The sequence below is a fragment of the Nipponia nippon genome, unplaced genomic scaffold (genome assembly GCF_047370975.1).
Source record: "Nipponia nippon isolate SJK-2023a ecotype South Korea unplaced genomic scaffold, ASM4737097v1 scaffold_3, whole genome shotgun sequence".
Lineage (NCBI taxonomy): Eukaryota > Metazoa > Chordata > Aves > Pelecaniformes > Threskiornithidae > Nipponia > Nipponia nippon.
Window position 1 is genome coordinate 50,774,929 of NW_028262347.1, and position 21,567 is coordinate 50,796,495.

General features: G+C 41.7%; 1 protein-coding gene across 2 annotated transcripts in view; it reads left to right on the forward strand.

Moving 5' to 3' along the window:
- Positions 1-21,567, forward strand: part of CRADD (CARD and death domain containing adaptor protein) — an 84,719-nt gene that overhangs the window by 11,715 nt on the left and 51,437 nt on the right. The gene's annotated exons all lie outside the window — the stretch shown is intronic.

Sequence of the window (21,567 nt, forward strand, 5' to 3'; positions counted from 1 at the left end):
TAGATTTCATTTAATTGACTTCAGCAAGGCTTTCAGCACAGTCTCACAGCATTCTTGTGGCTAGCTGCAAAGGTATGGACTGAATGGGCAGACTGCACAGTGGGTGAAAAAAGGCCACCAGGCTCAAAGGGTGGTGGCTGGTGGCTCAATATCCATCTAACTGGAGGCTAGTTACGAGTCGTGTTCCTTAGTGTGGGACCAATTCTGTTTAACCTCTTTGTCAGTGACCTGGGTGATGGGAGGGACTGTATCTGCAGGAAGTTTGTAGGTGAATTAACTTTGTTTGCACACTTGTCAGTTTGTGTTCTGGGATCTTCTGAACTGTGCCTAAAGCAGGAAGGCAGGATGACTCCAAGGCTTGGGGATCATTTGACACAGGGGAGCGGGACTGCCTCTCGGAGGGATCCCAGCAAGCTGGATGAATGGGCCAGCAAGAACCTCGTGACGTTCAGCAGAAGTAAGTGTAAAGTCGTGCACCTGGGATACAAAATTCCTGCAAAATAACACAAGATGGACACTGACTGGCCAGTTGCAAGTCTGCAAAAAAGAAGCTGGATGTCTTGATAGACAGCGAGTTTGATGATGAAGACTAACCACCCACAGGACTGCATGAGCAAGAGCAAAGCCAGCAGGCTGATGGAAGTGATCATTCCCCTGTACTTGGTACTAGGAGGCTGTATTTAAAATACTGTGTCTAGCTTTATGCCACCAGTACAAGGGAGAGACAGACAAACTTGAGAGTCCTGTGGAGCACCACTAAAGTGGTTAGTTTAACATGAAGTACAGGGAAAGGCTGAGACAACTGAGTTTGTTCTTAGAGAAGAGAAGGCCAAGTAGACTCAGAAAAGGTGGAGTCAGACTCTTCCTACAGGTGCGCAATAAAAGGAAAAGAAGTGGCAGCCACAAGTTGTAGCAAGGGAAATTCTCATTGGATATAAGGAAAAAAGTTTCACAAGACAGGTTAAGCACTGGCCACCAGAGGTTGCAACCCAGGTAGGGTTGCCCAAAGAGGCTGTGGAATCTCCATCCTTGGAGACAGTCAACACTCAACACTAGAAGACCCTGAGCAACCTGATTAGACTTTGAAGCTGGCCTTGCTTTGAGCAGGAGGTTGGACTAGATGACCTCCAAAGGTCCCTCACAACCTAAATTTTTCTGTGATTCTGTAAGCTGGCATCACACTCTGTATATTCAATATGTTGGATTTTAATCCAGGTATAACTGGTGCAGACATAGGACACTTTGGATATGTATGCATGACTTCCAGTTCAGATTAGGAATGTACTTTTTAAGTGAATTGGAGTGTTTGAATTAGATTTCTTTCAGGTGAATCTAAACAGGAAAATGTGCTCCGGGTGTTCACAGCGTCCATAGGACCAGACTAGAGCCTGTTAGAAGTGAAACCTTCCAGCTGTGTATAATCTGAACACCAGATCCTCAGCATGATCTGTGTCAGTCTATAGGTCCTCTCCTATTGCTCTGTACTGCTTGCTAATATAGACATAGCCTTTTCTGGCCAGTGAATGAGGTAGTTTTGTCCATAAACACCTGCAGTCTTGGAATCCTTTTTTCCCAAAATTCTGTGCTTATACATACATAGAGATGTAGATGTGCATCATATCAGGGATGCCGCTGCATGCAAATAAATGCTTTTTTTTTTCTTTGATTATTTAAGTATCTCTATTTCCCAGAGTTCATAGTACTGTTTCTCATCTTGGGATATGTCCATTCTAAATGGCTCACAGAGTTCACTACCTGTGGTTTTCCATTAGACGAAATTATCTTAATTCTCTGTCCATTTTCCTCCTCAACTTGCATCACAGTATGATAAAATCATGCCCGTGTCTTATACTTCCAAAAACATGCACAGTTGCAGTCCTCTCTGATCCTTGAGATCTTTTGTTAATTGTTGCCAGCTTCCCACTGTTGGTCTTGTCTCAGGATGTGGTGAGGGAATAATTGAAAAAGCTTTTTACAGATAATAATAATTGTTTTCTAGAATGGACTGGAAACTTTCTTGTAAGGACCTGATTCTGCAGCTTGATAAAGCCACTTGTAAACATGAAAAGGCAAGATGCAGTTGTTATTTTTGCATTATGTCATCAGTATAGGCATTCTGTTGATACTAATTAATGGCCCTTGTGGCCCATAGTTATGCACTAATGTATGCTCCAGAGTAACTGAGAGAACTTCCTACTTAAGACTTTGTGGACTTCTTTTCATGAAGTTTTTCTTCATTAATAATTTCCTTCAGAGCTGGCCAGCTCTTCTTTTAGCACCTCCAGAATTGCCTTGGAGCTCCATCTGAAAGTGTTTGTTTAATTTTTGTATTCCCATTGCATGGGGAAAATCTATTGTCTTTCAGAAATTAAGTCTAAAACCGCTGGTTTTAGAAAAAAAAAAAAAAGAACAAGCAGCAAACACACCTACCTTAGCTTGCACATGCTGTGGAGGCTGCATAGCCATCCAGCGTCAGTAACAATGTCAACTAGTGTCTCACAGTGAAAGTCTGACTCCGGGGAAGTCAGGGGCCAGACTCCTGTTGACCAGGGCAGGACAAAGGTCTTGCCACTGATGACCGAAATGTTCTCTCTGGTGAAGGAATGGGTGCTATGCTGTCTTCCCTACACTGATGTGGCAGCATACCTCAACCTTCAATGAAAAATCATTTCTGCAGCTGAAAAGCGATTACTAGTTCAGACTCCGCGCTCCTTTTGCCTGTCGACTGAGAATATCAGCAGTGATGTGACTTAATTCTCACTGGGAAATGTCACTTGTATGGCAAAGGTCTGGAAGTTCCTCTAGGATACAGTTAATTATGCATGGTTGTTATATCTTGAAGCCCTCCCTGCATTGCCATACACAGCTAAGCTTTCCTTCCAGATTTGTTTACGGTCATATATATGTTTATATGAATGAGAACTAGAGCACCCAAGTATCACTCGTTGTTAACTCAGAGTGATGCAGCTGCAGTTTATCTTGTTAGAAGATTTACGATTTTGTACACAAGACTTTTAAATCCAATTTTTATCTACTTGGCAATTGTCTGTGCAAACAGAAAACCAATCTTGTTGCTTCTTTTAGCCACTGGACCATTGTTCCAGTATACTGTCAGATTTTCTTTTTAAATTTTCTTCCTGCTCTTGCTTTGTCTATGAATAGATTTGTGTTCCCTCATATATTGATTTATTGGCAAGGAGTTGTACATGTGTTTTAACAAGCAGCTCTGCTGCGAACTGAAGTGAAGCTTCAGTGTTTCTTCCAATCTACATTTAGAGAAGGAGCCGATTTGATTTATACCATACAGTTTGTGTGTGCAGGAAATAAGCATTAATGCATCGGGTCAAGGGGAATAAATTGCCATTAGTGCATCACGTCTTCTGGCAGCCTTCTTAATCTTAGTGTTTCACCACCTTGCCTGGGATTTTCAGAGGGACTCATAGTTAACCCAAGCTCACCCAACCCTCCTCCCATCAAGGTCAAGGGTAAGTTCCCCTTGGCTTTAAAGAAGGCAATTTTAGTCCTGTGCTGATGCTTTTGAAAGTCTTACCTCTCATTTGTAGTTAATAACATGTTGAGCTCTTTAACGAACGGCCTGTTTCAGTCTTTGGATCTTTCTAATAAAACATGTGCTATGAGCGAAAGGACTTTACACAGGTAAAGGGTTCACGACGCCCCTTGCCAGCCCAGGGGGTCTCTGGCTGGGTCTGGTGGGAGGCAGGCTTCCTCCACGGGCAGCTGGGGCTTCCTCTAGGCAGGGGCATACGAATCCTCAGCAAAATAAATGCTGAGAAAGGAAAGCTGGAATGAAAAGGAAAACCAGTACTGTCTAGTATTTCTATGTGAAGAAAGTATTTCTTTAAATACTTTTTTATTTACTGTAGGCGATGGCTGTGTTTACTCAGCTTTCCAAAGCGACATGTTCTTTATTCTTACTGCTCTTCTGTTTGATTAAAAAGTCATGCATTTCTCTGTGATCCAGTTCTGCTGCATCCCACATGAGATTAGTTTCATCTTCATATCCTTGAACAGCCATTGCTGCAGTTAGGGTTGCAAAACGCTCCCATCGTCCCCTCGGTTCATGTGCTCATGGTGGATCTGACAAGTTCATCTGCAAAACGCTCATTTTAAAAGCAACGTCAGGTTACAGCTACAAATGCTAGCTGGCTGTTTGCAGTAGAAATTAACTCGGATTTCTTGGGGCATTCTTTTTGCAGGCACCCAGATCCAAAATGGGAAGCCTTAAATCTTTCCCCACCGAGCTGCTGGCTGCGCCCACAGCGAGGTCCCCGGGAGCCGCAGCTTTTGCCGTCGGAGCTCCCCGGGCACTTCAAAGCCTGCTCTGGGCAGGTCCCAGGCTGCCCGCCTCTCGACAGCGCCGAGCAGTGCGGCGCCTTGCTCACGGCCGGCGTCGGGACACGCAGCCAGGCCTTTCTCCAGCGATCTCGCCCGCGGGGCCGAATCCCGTGGGCGTTCGCAGCGCACAGCTGTCACATGGGGCTGCCTCCCTGCCAGCAGCTGGCAGCGAGGTGCAGCTCTTTGCATGGAATGGTTTCATATTAATAAGGCCCCACAGTGTAACAGGTAGCATACCACCTCGTGACTTGATGTCTTAGATACTTCCCAAGTAAGTGCATCTACGCTTTATATGAGCGGTGCCCCCTCAGCTGTGTTTTATAAATCTTTGGTGGAGGCGTCGCTCCAAGAGACAGCTCAAATCTTGAACTTTGACTAGAATAAAGTCCTTCCCAGTAGTTGAATCAAATGTATCTAAGTCTCAGAAAGAGATAAGATAGGCCTTGAGTTCCTCTCCTCCTTGTTTGATCTGGGCTAGTTGAGGCAGCTTCTCAGTTGGCACGCTGGCCTTTGTGAATCCCCTTCTTAATGCCCCTAACTTTCCCCAGAAACTGTGCACAGATTTTAGCAAAATAATTCAGACCTGTCCTGGGGGAAGGGGATTGGTGATAAACCTGTGTCTCTTCCTTGCACCTGAATCCAGGAGAATTGACCCTGTTACCGAGAGTCTCGTTTTCATTTATCACTATTTGTTTATATATTTCATTTGTCTTAGTTCTCATATACAGCAATGTTATTGTGTCTTTAAATTGTTCAACTAAGTGCATGATCGTCCTTCTGCTATGCAAACTATAAATACATACACTTCACTTGTCTATTTAAAGTTGTTACCCACGGTAGAGATTTTTCATCTTCAGCTTTATGATCAACGAGTAGAATATAGGTAAGAAAGAAATGTGCAGTACATGCTTAGCCCAAATGTCTACCCTTTTATCAGAAGGCTGTTACCGTACTTCTGTTCAGATAAAATTAAGTTGGCCAGCTGCTGGCGTGGCACTGCATTGATCGGATATCTTGCACAAGACGAAGGCCTGGAAGGAGCTCCTCAGTCTTCAGAAGGTGATGGTCATCCATATCCCAATTAGTGGAAACACATGCATTGCTAAAGTTTGTTTAATTGGAATAGTTATTTCAGAGGCCTGAGCTAATATATTTTTATTGTCAAACTCAACCTGCAAATATTTGTTTGTGTGGCTGTTAGCATGCTCATTGGCTTCAGATTACTTACATCTAAATTTACTTTAAATATCCACAGGATTGGGCCATGATGTATAAACAGAGTCCGCACGAGTGAAAACAACTGTGTTTCCACTGAAGGATGCACAGGGAGTCCAGGGGGATATTACAAGGTCATATGTGTCTTGTTTGGGTTCTGTTAGCATTTTCCTTTTCTTTTTCAATTTGTCACTTACAGTGGTGTAAAGAGTAAACATCAAGTCATTTCGAGAAAAAGTAAATCTCAGTAGTGTGGTGCCTTTCTGTTCAGACTAATATCAGGAAGAACTGGAGTGTAAACCCTGCTGTTCGCTTGAGTTTCATGCTGTAGCCTGCTGCATGACAAGGTGTTTTCCTGGCTAATGCTGATCAGAGGCATTCCTAGTGTGATTATATGTCCACTGCAGTGTTCATTTTGCCTTTGGTATGTGCACCCTCTTATAAAATTCTTGGCATACCAGGCTCTGGTTTAGAGATTTCTCCCCCTTTGTTTTATGAATCCACATAAGAAGGGAACTGTGATTTACAGCCATGAATTTATGATTTAGAATCATAGAATCATGGAGTCATTTAGGTTGGAAAAGACCTTTAAGATCATCGAGTCCAATGGTAAATTTAACTGCTCAGTAGCCCGTGCACTTGGTAAAATTCCTCCTGTATCACTGAGTATTTTTGTTGACAGGGATTGTATTCTGATTAAGGAAGTATACTGGGTTTTCCTCCTCTTGTTCTGCCTGCACAAATGTACTACTTCTTCCCATTCAAAACCTCTCTGGTAAGTGCTGAAATCACTTTGGGACTTTTTTTTTAAGAAAATCAATCTTGATAATGATAGCAACAGTAATCCCATGAGATGCTCTGCAAGTCTTTTGTAATCATCTGTAAATGTTAGGAAAGGCAGAACTAGCTTTTTGCTTTTGTGCATAAGCCTTTCGTGTTGGTCTTAAACATCAGATTGTGTATACTTATTAGTGTCTAGCCCTCCTGATAGTGTCCCCTGCGATGAAGTTCACCATTGTACACTTCTTCAGCTTGGTTTTTCAACTTCAGCATTCTTTTGTTGAGTACTGTCAAATACTGGGTAACTTTTGTCCATAAGGCTTCAGAAGTCTAAGTTAAGGAAATACACGGGATGTCCACGTCTTGATACTGCTTTCATGTCAGTTGATTCCTCCTGGTGTGAGTCGAGGAAGGGTTATGAATTACTTGTGCAGGATACAGCATTACTAGTGCTTCTTGTACTAAATAATGTGCTGTCCAGTTAAAATTGCAAACCCTCCAGTTTTATGTACAGACAGACACTATTTTTTGTATGTGCTGTCCTTGCCTTGTGGGTTCATTCTGGGAAACTGTCATCATGTCAGCAACATTGTCTGGGATACACATATCCAGACAAGTCTGGAGCTCTTCAGACTTCATCACTTTCTTGCATTACTGCCTGTGGGGTAATTATGAACTCTTTCCACACGAGGCTGGAGAATACCAGAAGTCCTGGAATTGGGGATCTCATAACTGTTAATCCTGGAGCATCAGAGCGGGCACACAGTCCCAAAGCATGCCTGTTCCTGGTGGGGAGAGGGAGGTGGTAAGAGATTCTGTACTGCCGGGCGTTAATTAGCCTTCTGATTTGGCACCAGCTAACACTTGTACACCTCTAGGGTTTGCATTGATAAACAAAGTCCTTTTCTCCTATTCTATGCTCTAAGTGTGGCTTTTTGGTTTTTTTATTGCTCAGTTCCTATTGACTGTACAAGTTGTTGCCGTAGCCCTTTTTCCTCCCGTAGAGCTACCAACATTTAGTTACTCAGACTGCTAACTTAATCTTGTGCATCAAGAAAAGCATTTATATTGTCATATTATTAATGAAGTGTTACTGTCTGTATCGATTAAGTCCTTTGGTTTATTGAGTAAGCTAATGCAGGAGCAGGGTATAAAATCCCCTGGAAAGCCACTTGTGATCCTAGACCCTTTCCATGTACATCCAGTTCTAAATGGCTCCCTTCCTCCTTATCTGGTTCCAGTCATGTCTGAGCCGCAACTTTTGAGCCTTTTCCCCATTCTGGATGGCTTTTTCCTTCTCAGTTTACTAGTTCCATATGCATAGCCCTTTCACAGATCAACGTTATAACATATACTTGATTTAATTCTAAGACGCAAAGCACGTTGGTCATACATACCAGAGAAGAGTTTAACAGCATTTCTGTGAACAAACTAAACATCATTGTATTACATCTTCTTTACAGGTCTAAAAGCAAAGTTATTACTCAGACCTTCGCGTGTTTTACCTTTGTCAGGATGTTTGGAGTGGGTATGTTATTATTTCATGTCCTTTCTTATCAGCTTCTGAGTCCAATGGTATCACAAGGTTAAAAAAAATGTCATTGGCACATAGAATATATAAAGCATGAAGAATTGACTGCTTTGCCTCACCATAGGGAACTGCTGTGAGTTATCTACATGCTTATTTTCTGCATGACACTGAAATTGAATATAGCATTTGGGTTTTTGGATATAATTTCTTCCTTGTGTTAAAAATTGTCAATACCAAAATGACCTTGAAGTATCCTCCTTCTACAAAAGCTGTTTGTCTTTCTTTTGCAGTGGTAACGTTCATGCCTGCCATTATGGTCTTTTGTCTTTTCCAGGTTGTAATATATCTGATATTAATTCTAATGCACAGTTGTGATTACTGCTTTGTCCTTAAATCATTGCAGCTGTGTAGCAGACACCCACTGATTCCTGACCACAGCTGATGGGCTTACTCCTCATGCTATGTTTTATAGATTTCCTCGCTTTGGTTTTGAAAAAGGGGCTTTCTCAAGACTTAATCGTAATCCTATCCCATCTTTGCATAGCCTACATGACAAACTTAGCAGTGTTCTTTGCCTTGCCTTTGAGCTGTAGGGACATATAGGCTTTGATAGTTTTTTCTCCACCTGTGGGATCCATTATATTATTAGTAATATTCCTTCTCTTATAGTGGTCTTGCAGTTGCTCAGAAAACTTCCTTACCCCTGAAGTCTTAGTGGTAAGAGGAGAGATGCCTGAGGTTTTGTTCAGCATTTCCTTAATATAGCCACGGGGATAAGAGATGATGAAAGGACAGCCATGCTGGGTCTGTCTTGCTCAATATACCCACCGCGTCAAGGAACTCACCATTAACCGCTGCCAGGCTCTGTCAAGCTGAACGCCCACAGCACTATGAGAAGGAAGCTTGACTGGGGCAATCCCAACAGTGGGGTAGGACCTCTTTCCACTCCCTTTTGCTGTCCTGTCTCCAGACAGAGGAGTGCCAGGTGGCATTTGCTGGTTTCTTATGTGTCTTTGGGAAATGGTGTCGGGGTGCCTTGTTTGAGGCTCCCCTTTGGCCCTCTGTTCTTACGTTTTTTGAACCTGTTGCCCCTCAAGCCTCTCTCTTTCTTCCTTCATCATCATATGCAGTCATTTTCTTGGTTTCCCCACATGGAGCCCTCTGATGCCTGTCCCAGGTAGGAAAACCAGTCAGGACAGTGGTCTAGGAAAGGATAAGCTGACAGTGAGCATTTAATCCCAGGGTTTTCAGTGTCTGCCTTTTTAGGCATAGGTTTTAGTACTCAGTTTGATTTTTTTATTTGACTGGAGGTAGCTAATCAAAGTTCTGTCTTTTAACACCACAGTCATCATTATTTTTATGCAAAGTGATAATACAACACATACCTGAAGAAAGTGCATATGCCATGTCTGGAACACCGAGAAGAATTACCTCAGACATAGAGGCAGGAGGCAATCACTCAAAACAAGGTGTGATTTAGGATCAAGATACGGGAAATGTGCTATTAGATAATCTTCCCCCACCATTCCAGGTCTATAAAATAAGTATTGGCATCTGCACACAAAGGTGGTTGGTGCTTTAGGAATGCCAAAGAGGATGTAGCTATTTGACAGAACTACAACCAATTCTACGCTTGTTTTTGCCTACAGGTTATGAGAAAGTGTTGAGAGCTGTTCTCAGCTTTGAGTGGGTCACCCTGTTTTGGTAGCTTGAATTCAGAATATACATACATACCTAAGTAGTTTATATCCTATGCAAAATGAATGTTTTTAAGTAGCTGGAAAGAGGTTGTTCAAGAGAATTGGTGCTTCTGGCAGACCGTGATTCTCTTACCTTGTGGTGTACCCAGGTTGGGTGGTGAACCTTTGGCCTTGCGAGGAAAAACAGATTAATCTGTTGCTGTTCTTGGTGTTTTCTCATGGGGAAACCTGCATGATTGAATTCTATTTAGTACAGAAGAGAGCTAAATGGCTTGTCTTTCCAATTGGTTTATATCACTCACTTTTTTCCCTCCGTACAAGCTGGGTGTGTTAGGCTCTATGCAGCACCCAGCTGAGCTGAGGTTTCTCAGAAAAGCATCTTGCACTTTGAACAAGCACTACATAGAAGCTGGAGCTTTGCCCAAGTACAGAAAGTGTGTGTGTGTTACATTTATACTGTAAAATACACCAGAACTTAATTTCAGGGTAGTTTTCTTCATGACTAAAGCCAGAGGAAAAGCTGAAATTTGCCTTTTGTTCTACAGCTGTTTTGTAGAGTTTCAATTAACCTTCAAAGCCTAGTAATCGGTCTAGTTTCATTACGAAGTCTTGAAATGGAACTTAAAAGGATCATTCCTGTTTGGAGATAAAGCCAGTCATAACTCTTTCTGCTACAAGCTGAAGATTCAAGTTTTGATTTGTTTTTTGTTTTTGTTCTGAACACAAATGAACTCTTCTAATATCAGGAAAGATTAAGGAAAAGGAGCTCTTGATATATGAAGTCCTGCCCATTCTGTGTTTTTTCATTATGTTTCTTAGTAGTTCTTGTTTTCTTGTGGACCATGAGAAACATGAACCACAGGTAGAATATATTTTTTTATCAAAGGTTTTGGTAAACCAACAAACTTCTGGGAACTAGGCAAGGCTGTCTTTTTGCCGCTCCTTTGCCTTTCCATTATATGTGTTTTTCTGTCCTTACTGTGGTTGAACAGTTGGATTGTAATCTGTAGAGAAAAATATGTAGTAGGACCTTTAGATGGTGACATGAAAAATCATTTAATTTGCTAATAATTTATTTAAATTGCTGCAAAGAACCTCGCCTGTGGACTAGAAGTCACTGCCTCACCTGCTGACTTTTATTATATACATCTCAAGGTGAAGGTGCTAGATTTCAGGTCTACTCTGTGACCTGCCCTAAGGAATATGCAGGGGAAATCTGAACTTCAAACTGAGTTAGCGTTAGATAACATCTCAGGGTAGAAATATCTCATACTCCCACCAGGCACTGGAACTAGCGAGAGAGCTCTTCTTAAGAGGGACAAAGCTCCCAGGCTTCTTAAAGACTAACAATGATATCTTTTTTATTAAGAAGCACATAAAGAAATTAAAAAAAAAAATTAAAAGCCTTGGTCTTGCATAGGCACTTTACTCTTAGGCCCTGAAGCTTTTACAGAGTAGTTCATGTTTAAAACTCATAAAAGAAGATACGGCTGACTGGTATAATACTGAAGATCCTTAAGGCCCAGGGGCCCCATAGCATGATGTTTCAGGGGATGCACTTTCCAAAGATTTGAACTTTTGCAAGGCACGTCTTGCTGCTGGAGGGGAGTTTAATACCAGGGGTGAATCACAGAATCATCGAATGGTTTGGGCTGGAAGGGACCTTAAAGATCATCTGGTTCCAACCCCCCTGCCACGGGGAGGGACACCTTCCACTAAACCACGTTGCTCAAAGCCCCATCCAACTTACCATGGGAGACATCTCTGTTAACTACAGCACACTTGGTTTAGGATTTTGGCAGATTGTGATCAGCACTATTGCATTTGGAAGAGAAGAGGAAACTGGTCTAAAGTACATGTTGTCATTCGACTGAGCTCATGGTTTCAGTAGCTGCGCAAACCTCAATTTTCCTTTACTCAACCTGTTTTGATTTGACTGTATGATATTACACATAACCTAATGTTTTTGTCTTGCCCTGCTCCCCTGGGACTGAGATACGGTTTGCTGCTGGTAACGTCTGGGCTGTTAATTGTCACGTTCTGCCTCGATTTGACTTGACTACTTTTAAAAATGGCACTGCATAATTGACTTTTCAGGAATAGTTGCTCTTTAAAAGGGTTCAGTTTGCTCTATCAGCAAGTGTCATTGCTGCTTTATGCTATTTTTTCAGAATTCCTGATCCGAGTGATTTACAGCACTTGAACTTCCCAAACTATTCTGTAATTTACTCTACGTGGATCTTAATCTTTGTCCAGGACACACTGACCACCCATTAAAATTGTTTGGAAAAGGAATTTCCCCTTTAAACTGCATAGCAAAAAATGATGTAAAAAAGTTAATATAACTGTCTGCTCCACTCCCATGGGTGGCTGAGATGGGCTGCCGTCACACATGCCATCTGATTGTTCTCCTCCTAAAAATGTTACCAAAGAAAATGAGTTTTAGACGATTGTTTACATGACCGTTGTGCCTGCAGAAGAGATATTTAATCGGGGGACTCTGGTCTCGATCTGGACCATGACTAAACTTTGTCTGGATGCCAAACCAAGATCCCAGAAATCTGCTGTCTCCTGAGGTCGTGCCTCTCCGGCCGGGGTGTCTCGGGGGGTAGCTGGAGCGTGCCACCCCCAGCCGCGGGCATGGCGAAGGGGACAACGCACAGCTTCCCTTTCTAACTCTTGAGGGTTAACCTTTTCAAGTCTTTCCCCCTCCCTTCATCCTGAAGAATGTAGGGTTTTTTTCTTCACGAAAACCAAGGGCAGCAGGTTTGGCAAAATGATGCCAGGAGCTGGGCGTTTAGGCAAAACAGCAAGGAGTGTCGTTCCTCTGGAGAAAGAGCTGTCGGTGCTGGGTCAGTAGCGAAGGTGAGGGTGGGATGTGGACACCACGGCCTGGAGACCAGCCCGTTAGCTCCCGCTTCAGACCGCAGCCTCGCTGCTCAGGTGGCCTGGTCCATTCGTGCCTTCCTTGACTCGCAGGTTTCCGTTATTTGCGGTAGCGAGCAGGATTTTTATTCTTTAAAGGACACTTTGGTAGCTCTCATGCATTCGTAATTCTTGGCTCGCTCACTCATCCAGGCTTAACTGTGCCTTTTTACGGCCCGTCTCGCAGGTCAGAAACCGTCTCCTGATGTGCTGTTGTCGAGTCGTCTCTGAACCCCCCCTGTGGTCTCATCTATGTTTTGTTTTATATTTTGGCCTGATCTGGTGCATTTACCCGAATGCCATACATCTTACGCTTCCAAAGACTGATCCTGTCGTAGTTTGAGGGCAGTAAGCTCCCTTCCCCCTTTAAGACTGCTGAATTTACTCCTTGCCCTTATCATCACTGTATATGGTCTCTCCAAAGACTTCCTCCTCGAGATTCAAAAAACTACCCTAAGAGCCTTTTTCTTACATTTTCAGTAGATGGCTTCTTCAAACCACTCCCAGATGTGCCATCCATCCAAATAATATCGGCCTGGTTAGTTTTAGAGCTTCTTGAGAAACATGAAAGAATCCCCACGTTATTGAGTTATGAATAAAACTTCTCCCGTGAAAAATTTCTTCCCTGCCTTCTTAGGGTTAACGGTTGCATTTAAGTCGTGGAGCACAAGAAGCTTGTTTTGCTATTGAAAACAAAAAAGAAAACGGGAAGAAAAATTGCTCTGTGTGTTGGTGCCCCCTTGGTTTCAGTTTGATGCTGTGTCGGTGCAGGGGACAGCCCAGCAGAGCGTTAACTGGGCAGGAGGTTGTTTTCTTTAATCTTTTACATTCGCTGCCTTTTCACTCTCACTGTATATTCCCTTTTTAATGGATTTTAAAGATCATTCTGAGCAGCATGCCAGGGTGTTGAAACAACTCCCCTGGCCTATTCCACCAGTCACTCCCGTGTATTTCTAACCTATATTTGCTGTCAAACTTGTAGCTCTGATTTTCTATATCCTACCAATGTCTGACTGGGGCATGCATCTGAACCTTGCTGTCTCTGCTTGTTTCTGTCGTCACATCAAGTGCTATGCAGCTCCTTTTCACTTCTAACCTTACTGAATCAGCATGGAGAGCTGTCTTCTCTGTCTACGTGGATGTATATATATATATATACAAGTATATATACAGTACTTAGGCTGTAAGTAATGGGGTGGTTACTGTTGGCCACAGCATGTAAAAATCCTGCTTTTTTCCTGAACTAGTGTGCTGATAATGCCCAGGCCTCCTAAAATTACCCACTTTTCTTGGAGGCTTTTCAGCACTTCCATTTCAGGTAGGTGCTCTGATTGAGCCTGAATGCATGTTGTTCGGCTGCTGTTAGTCTTGTCACAATGCTCCTATCTTGAAATAATTTTCCCTTTACACCAAGCTGTTAATTTTGTCTGTGTGCTTGTTTGTTTTTTTTGTGCTGCAATGTACTGAATGGCGCCTGAACTGGGAAAGCAGAATGATTTGGGAATTTTATTCCCAGTTCTAGTGCTGATTTAAAGCGTGGCCTTGGGCAAGTGACTGCTGGTCTGCTTTCCCTTACGTTCACTGGAGGCAATGATATTCATTTATGCATCTCCTGGAGCTGCTCAGCTGTGGTATGAATGCACAGGGTGGATGGACCCACAGGACCTGCGGTAACTAGCTGCAGTGGGTATCGTGGAGTACTTCTTAATCACTTTCTGTATATTTTTATTGTCCCCCTCCCAGGCCAGATGGATTTGAAATTTATAGTTCTGAGAAACTGAATTCTTTTGTTCATACTGTATGGCTTTTTTTTTCCCCCCTTTTTTTTGGCTTTTTTTTTTTTTTTTCAGTATGGGGGTATATAATTTAATAAAGGATTCAATCAGCTGGAATGTACACATTGGAAAGTGACAGACAGCAGAGGCTTCCAGGGGAGGCCAGGTGCATGAGCCAGCTTTAGGAGAGAGAAAGAATGAGGCAACTGTAAAATAAAAGATGTCTAATGCAGTTAACATACAAATACCTTACACAAAATGAATAGTCTGCTGTCATTCTTCATCATGCCAGAATGTGATGGTGTTTCAGACCTCGTTACTTCTTTACTTCGACTGAGGTTTAATGCTTTATGACAGGTGACAGGTTTGATGGCATCTGCTTTTCTCAGATTAAAAAAAATTAAATATATCCACCTGCCTCTCCTTTCATTTGGGGCCTGCAAAGGGTTAAGGACTGCTGAATGCAGACATATATGGTGCTGTATTGATATTATGTACTTTGTAATAGAAAACAGAACTATCCAGATCAAATATCAATAACATTCTATAAGCCTTTCTAGGAAAATATAATTAAAACCATTCAAAGCTGTTTCCCATAACTGAATTTACTGTGTCTTATTGACTTCAGTCCCACATCTACAATGTGATATTATTATTGACTTTTAGAGCTCTGCCTATTTTAAAAATAAAGAAAACACAAAATCAGGTGGTGGTATTCATTTTATTAGAAATCTTGCCCTCCTTTTCTCCATGAAGCAGGGATCATATTGACTTGTTTGAACAACAAAATGGTGGGGTAGCCCTTCAGCTGGTTTAAATTGTCATAGTCCCACTGAAAGCAGCTAAACCAGTGGGCCGTCAACTGAGAACCTGTCCCACGTTCTGCATGTAAGCAACTTATTCCTTTGTACCCAAGGCTACCGGTTACAGCACTACCTCTGGTTTTATTATCAAGCTATATTGACTTGTTTTCATATTGAATATTGTGAGTAGGATTTAGAGTAGGAAGTTCGCTAAATTGTTTAAATATTTCAGACAGAATGAGTTTGCTTTTCTAATTCGGTCCCTCCCTCTCCTCAAAGCAAATATTTTGTCATATCCTCCACATTTAAATCAGGAGTATATTCCTCCAAGCATATAATTTTCATGATAAATATATTTTGTATATTTGGTAAGTTCTTAAAACCTATTTGCTAGCACAGCCTCTTAAAAAAAAAAGTGTATCATAGTCTCAAAAATTGAATGTTTATATAAAATAACTGATACTATACTGTATTCATTAATTATATTTATTCTGAAGACTTGTACCAAATATTAAGTATGTCTGCATTTTTCACACAAATCTGCTAGTGGAATAAATTTTAGTTATAAATATGAATAATACAGAACTGTTTCTGCAAAAATTACAAGAGCCTAAGAACAATCTTTTCTGAGAATAATTTTGTTATTGTTGTTGGTTGTGCCTAGCTTAGCACTTCATGGTTATCACACAATATGTGATCAATTATTAAGATTTTTGAAGAAGTCAGATATATGCAGATGTCTAGAATAGATGTGTATACACACCCACCCACATATATACATAAAAAGAAGAAATGGGTGTAGAACCTTACAAGGAGTTTAAATGTTTCATTTCCATAAAATTCAATGTGCTCATGTAACATTCATCCGATTTTCCTGAAATCCGAAGTTTCCCGGAAGTTGGTAGGGATTGCATTGTAGAAGAGAGGGAAGAATTCGGACTGTTTCCTTTCTGCTTGAATTGCACTATATTGGGTATGTTTGTGACTCAAATAGAGTACCTAGATTTAACATTAACTTCCTTTAAAAACATTCAGATGTGGATATTTATTGGTTGTGACAGTCTAGAATATTTTTTAGTCCACAAATGTTTTACGTGCTTTTTATGTAGTTGAGGCTTAATTGTTAAAATAAGGAGCACTCCTCATGTCCCGAGGCAGACAGTGGCAGCACTTAGAAAAATCTGATGGTCAGTGGTAAATGTACTCTGAAGGACATGAGGTAAAAGAAAATCATTCCCAAAGTATTGAGAGCTGCACAGGAATATTGTGTATGGAACAACAAAAATTAAAATAATTTTTTCCTTCAGCAAGTTCCTTTTTACCTTATTATAACTTAATAGATACATATGAAGTTGGTAGACAGAAAGGCTTCTGTATGAACCATAATTATATTCCTTGTGCTGTCAAAATTGCTATAATTCTGTGGTTGAGTTTTAAAAATTACATCCTAAAGATGCTATGAGCTACTGTCCTTGTTGCAATTTGATCTGAATACTCAACTAGGAATCCATTTGGGTGAATAGTATCTTAATTTATTTTTCAAGTCATTTTAAGTCACCTGCAAATTGCAGGCAGGTCTGAGCCATAATTTTTGTATTTAACTTTTTGAAAAAAATCTCAATGTTTCAGTTTGAAATGCAGAATATTTTACACTCTAGGTATTTGTTTAATATTGTAATAACTATGTTTTGATGTCTATATTTTCTGCTCGTGGTATTAGAAACTACATCGGTATGTAAAAGGGAACAAGAATAAATAATTTAAAAATCTGTAGGGCTCTCATGTCATTTTCATTAGTTAGTTTATGTCATTTATATTTTCTTCATGTCTGGCTTAAAAATGGCTCTACAGTCTGGTTTTGGATTGATGTATGTCTCCTCTAAATATAAAGGTGGTGGTGGTAAAATATTTTCCAAGAGGAATGTATAGGGGATTTTGATGGACTGTCCTGTTGTTCTCTTACCTTTAAGCAAAACTGCTTACAAACACTCAAGAACAAGCACACAGACTGGGCAGTGGCTATAGATTTTCACTCACACAATTCCCTCTCTTTCAAATCTGATAGTGCTGTGCTGTGCCATTTCAAGAAGGAACATTGATTACAAGCATTATAGTATCACTAAGTGTTCTTCATTAAAACTTCACTGTTTTAGCATACAGGTGGCAGTAGGAAGATTAAACCAAGCAGATGAATATTACTAAAAGACGACAGGAAAAACAATCTGGTCCTGACCTGCATCGCTTGTTTTCACCGCAACTTCCCCCCGACCCCCCATTTTTCACATAGCCAATGAATACTTGGAAAACAACATTGTAAAATCAAATTCTTACATGCATCTATAAATTTGGCAGAGTCAATTACTTGCCTGGGCCTGACACTTTTATATTTTTAACTCTGTTCTTACTTGCTCTGTGAGAAGCATCACTGCAGTATGCAGAGAAATTGTAATTGCAGTAACATACGCAGTAGCATATTTTTTCCAGCTGCAAATTAATTATTCACTTTATCTTTAGGATTATTGTGGAATGCTATGATTTTATGATTATTATCAGGCCTCTTGAGGTAGTTAGAATATTGTATAATACTTTTATGAGTTCAGAGACCGGACTTTACTGTACAAGAGTGGTTAACGCATATGGATACACCCCCAAAGTTTCCAGTAACAATTACATTCCAAGAAAGGTGCTAAATATATTGCTACCAAGAATCTTCTGGTTTTTTCCTCCCTCAATCTTTGATGTCATTTGGGAGTGCCAAGAATTTTCACTTCACCTACTTAAAACAATTAAACGTGAATATAAAAATTTGCTTTAGATTTTTATCCTACCCAGGAAGCTTGATCCTGTGGCTATCACCTGGCAAAAGTTCCCACTGTATTAAATGCGAGTCTTCCTTGTGTTAGGACTGCAGGAGTAGGGCTGGAGTTACAGTCAGCCCTTCGTGGTGAAATTATTCTGAGCCCACGCGAGGCTGCTGGTGTTGTTATTCTAGCTGAAAACTTCGCTACGAAGGCACAAGCCCTTCAAAATAAAGTTTGCAAGATCACTTGTTTACATTTTATAATTCAGAGGTGTAAACTGGTTGGTAGTGTTATGGTCAGCGTTTGTTTTAATTCAGAGACGTGTTAACCTTTTAAGGGTTTTTTTGGGGGGCGGGGGGAACAAGTTCTTAACGTAATTTTTTTATATGCCCAAAGCAAAAGGATTTGAAATTATGACATACTTCTTTAGGTCAGCATTATACTTACTACACAGTTTCTACCCACGATTACTTTGCAAAGTGAGAGCAGATGATAATTGGGGTAGTTTGCAGGCAATAACAACCTGCATTTTCTCACAGGAACCTTAGTAACAGTGTGACATAACGAAGGTAAAAGCAAATTGAATTAGAAAAACAGCAAACATTGTGTTTTATAACCCAAAATAAAATTCTTCAGCAGCAACTAGCCCTGTAATGTAATCCAATCTGTTTTAATACTGAGATTTTTCCAAGAAAGCAGGAAACAGTAAAGGGTAAGGCTTTCAAACCTCTGCTGTTTCGTTTACAGATCCCTTGTGTTAATTTAATGCTTCTAGGGAACTGGGGCTCTTTCTTTTTTCTCAGAATCCCTTCTCTAGGAAATACTGAGTGGTGTGGCGCTGAGAAGCAGTCATGGTTTACAACAGATAAGCCAAAGGACCTGGCTTCAAATTCCACACTTCTCTGAGAAAACAAAACACGCCAATGCGTGCTTCTTTCTAAAGCGGATGATTTCTTGCTAACAGACTACAGAAAATTTACCTTAGAAGGAGCTTAGCAGGCAACCTTCAGGGCCTTGACTCTCCTCCCCTTCTCCTGTCCCTTCAGTGCATGCACCAGCATCTAGCAGTTCTGTGCAGTCAGGTTTTTTAAGCATAAAAGATAAATATTTACAGCTATTACTTTTGGAGCACTACCCTGAAAGTTTTACTGGCACAAAATTCACACTCCTGACGGTGTGGCCGTGCCAGCTGCAACCCCAGCAGATGCAGCGCCTGCCCCTTCCCAAACCCTGCCAGTCCGTTTTCCCCGTGCTTGAAATACCCCCTCACTCCCCCCAAACCAGAGACACCCACCTGGACAACTGGATTTTGCGGCTAAAACTGATTTTGTCTGGAAAAAAGTAGAACGAGTTGCTTGCAAAAATCCAGCCTGGCTGATGTCAGCTGTGTGCGTGTTAGCAGCCCTGCTGCTGCAGCTTTAGGAGATGCCTGGGCAATGCATGTTTTGGCCTCTCGCTGTTTCTTTTCCTCATTTTGCTGGTTCAAAAAAAGAGTTCACAGTGTGATTTCTGAAATTACAACAGCTCTGGCTTCTAGGGTTTTGTTGGCCGTGAGGATTTGGGGGATAAGTTGTGGGGTTTGGGCAGGGGGGTCCCTGAGCAGCCCCTGCCACCTGGCCCGCATGTGCTGGGGAACGAGCAGCCTCCACGAGCAAGCGGAAGACATCTGGAAGGGGACCATCACTGGGGACACGGCTGGGGACCCACTCCTGGTCCTCAGAGGGGCAGGCAAGAACAACATGCGTGGAGGAGAAGGAATAAGGGAGGCACAGCAGGAAGGAATAGCTGCCTGGCCCCAGCTGCCTGTGCTGCCTGTCCTCCCACAGACCGAGCGTGGCACATGAGGAAAACGAGGGAAACTGGGGCGAGGAAGGGGGAGAAGTTCATGTCTTTTCCCTGCTCCCCTCAACATCTGAATCAGTAATTAAAACTTTGTGTCAATTAGCAATAAAGTGAATTAAGTAAAATTCCCAGAGTTGAGACTGTTTTGCTTGCAAGAGGAAGGGAAAATAAAAAATTAACAGCATGCTTTATAACCAGCAGTTTCGTCTGTCTTTGGCTGTAGTTTGCCTGGCATGGGAGGAGAGTTTCAGGAACTTTGTTCTTGTTGGGGTACAGAATATCCTGATAGACTGATACTTTTCCTCTGGTCATTGATTTTTTTCATTACTATGTAAAGGCAGGGAGAATATCAAAGGCTGAGCTGTATCTTCTTCCAGTGCTTGGGTAGGCCAAAAGGATCTCAGATTCACACGGCGGGAGCAGAAATTTGGCGGAAGAGAAGAGCATTGCCCTATATCATACCTTCTTGGTCCCAGCCCCACCCCTGGTGCCATATAGCTCAGGAAAGAAAATTTAGCAAACAGTTGTAGGTGTGCCATCGAGAATCCTGCTGCCAAGCCAGGGCAGGTGCAGCTCCCATAGAGTCGTGCTCATGGTTTAGGCTTATGGCTGGGAAGTTGGTAGTTAATGGGATCAACACCAGAGTGGGATGTCGTGGCACTCTAGAGCTTTCCCAAGACCAAGGAAATATCTTAGGAATCTTCCACAGGGACAGCTGTTACTCCCATAAAGCAGAGGGAGATAAATCTCATGCTGCGGTCGATAAAACACTGCCCTGACTTTCTTCCTAAACCTTCTTTCCTGGGTTTTATGTAGGAGGGAGAGCTCTGCATCCATTTCATCAGCAGGTTCAGTTTACGCTTGCAATGTGTAGTAGATGAGCTAATATTGAGGAGTGCTGGGAGAGAAAAAAGAAGAAGGAAGTTCTCATTTTAGAGGGTATATTAACACACTGAATAGCGCGCTGCTCAGATTTCTAGCAATTTTAGAGCTTCTTGTTTCATTTTCCTTTTGCAAAGGTACTTGAATCCTGCAAAGAATTCTTGATAATGTCAAAATGTTGCCCCTACCAATTATGGAAACAAACTTTGAAAAATGAATTGGCTACTCTGTCAAAGACTTGCAAAATAAATTGCCTCTCCTGTCCCTGCCATTTCCAGATTTTCCTTTTTTTTTGTCATCCTAGTGTGTAAGCCTTCACGCTTGGCAGTGTTGTACAAAGTATCGCCGATTTCTTCTAATCCACGTGTTAACTCTTTGAAACAGCATATTGTGTGTGTATTTTTTGTGTGAACAGACTTTGAGAAAACATGAACATAAAAATAAACTAAGGATGGCCATATGAATCCAGAACAAGGTCCATCTGTCTCAGCAACCTGTTTCCAATTAAGATCAGTAGCCCAGTGGCCACAGGAAAGCTGCAAGAACAGGACCTGCCCATAGCAGTAGGTACCTGCCATGCATTTCCTGCAGGCTGGGGCTTGGAGGCTTCATGAGCTGCAATTTGTATTTCGGTGTTGTTTGGCCCTTCATGGATTTTTCTCTCCTTTAATTTGAGCATGTGCTTGTTCAAATCTGGTGCCTGGAGGTTGTGACAGATTTAACTTTTGACCTGCTTTCCCATTAGGTTGCATTTGATGCACTTCTGTTCCCTCTGTAGAGCCTTCTTACCTTCCAGCAGATCAACACTCCCACCCAAATTGGTGTCATCTGCAAACTCGATCCCCTCATCCAGGTCATTGATAAAGATACTAAACAGGACTGGCCCCAATACTGAGCCCTGGGGAACATCACTCGTGATCGGCTGCCAACTGGATTTGACTCCATTCACCACCACTC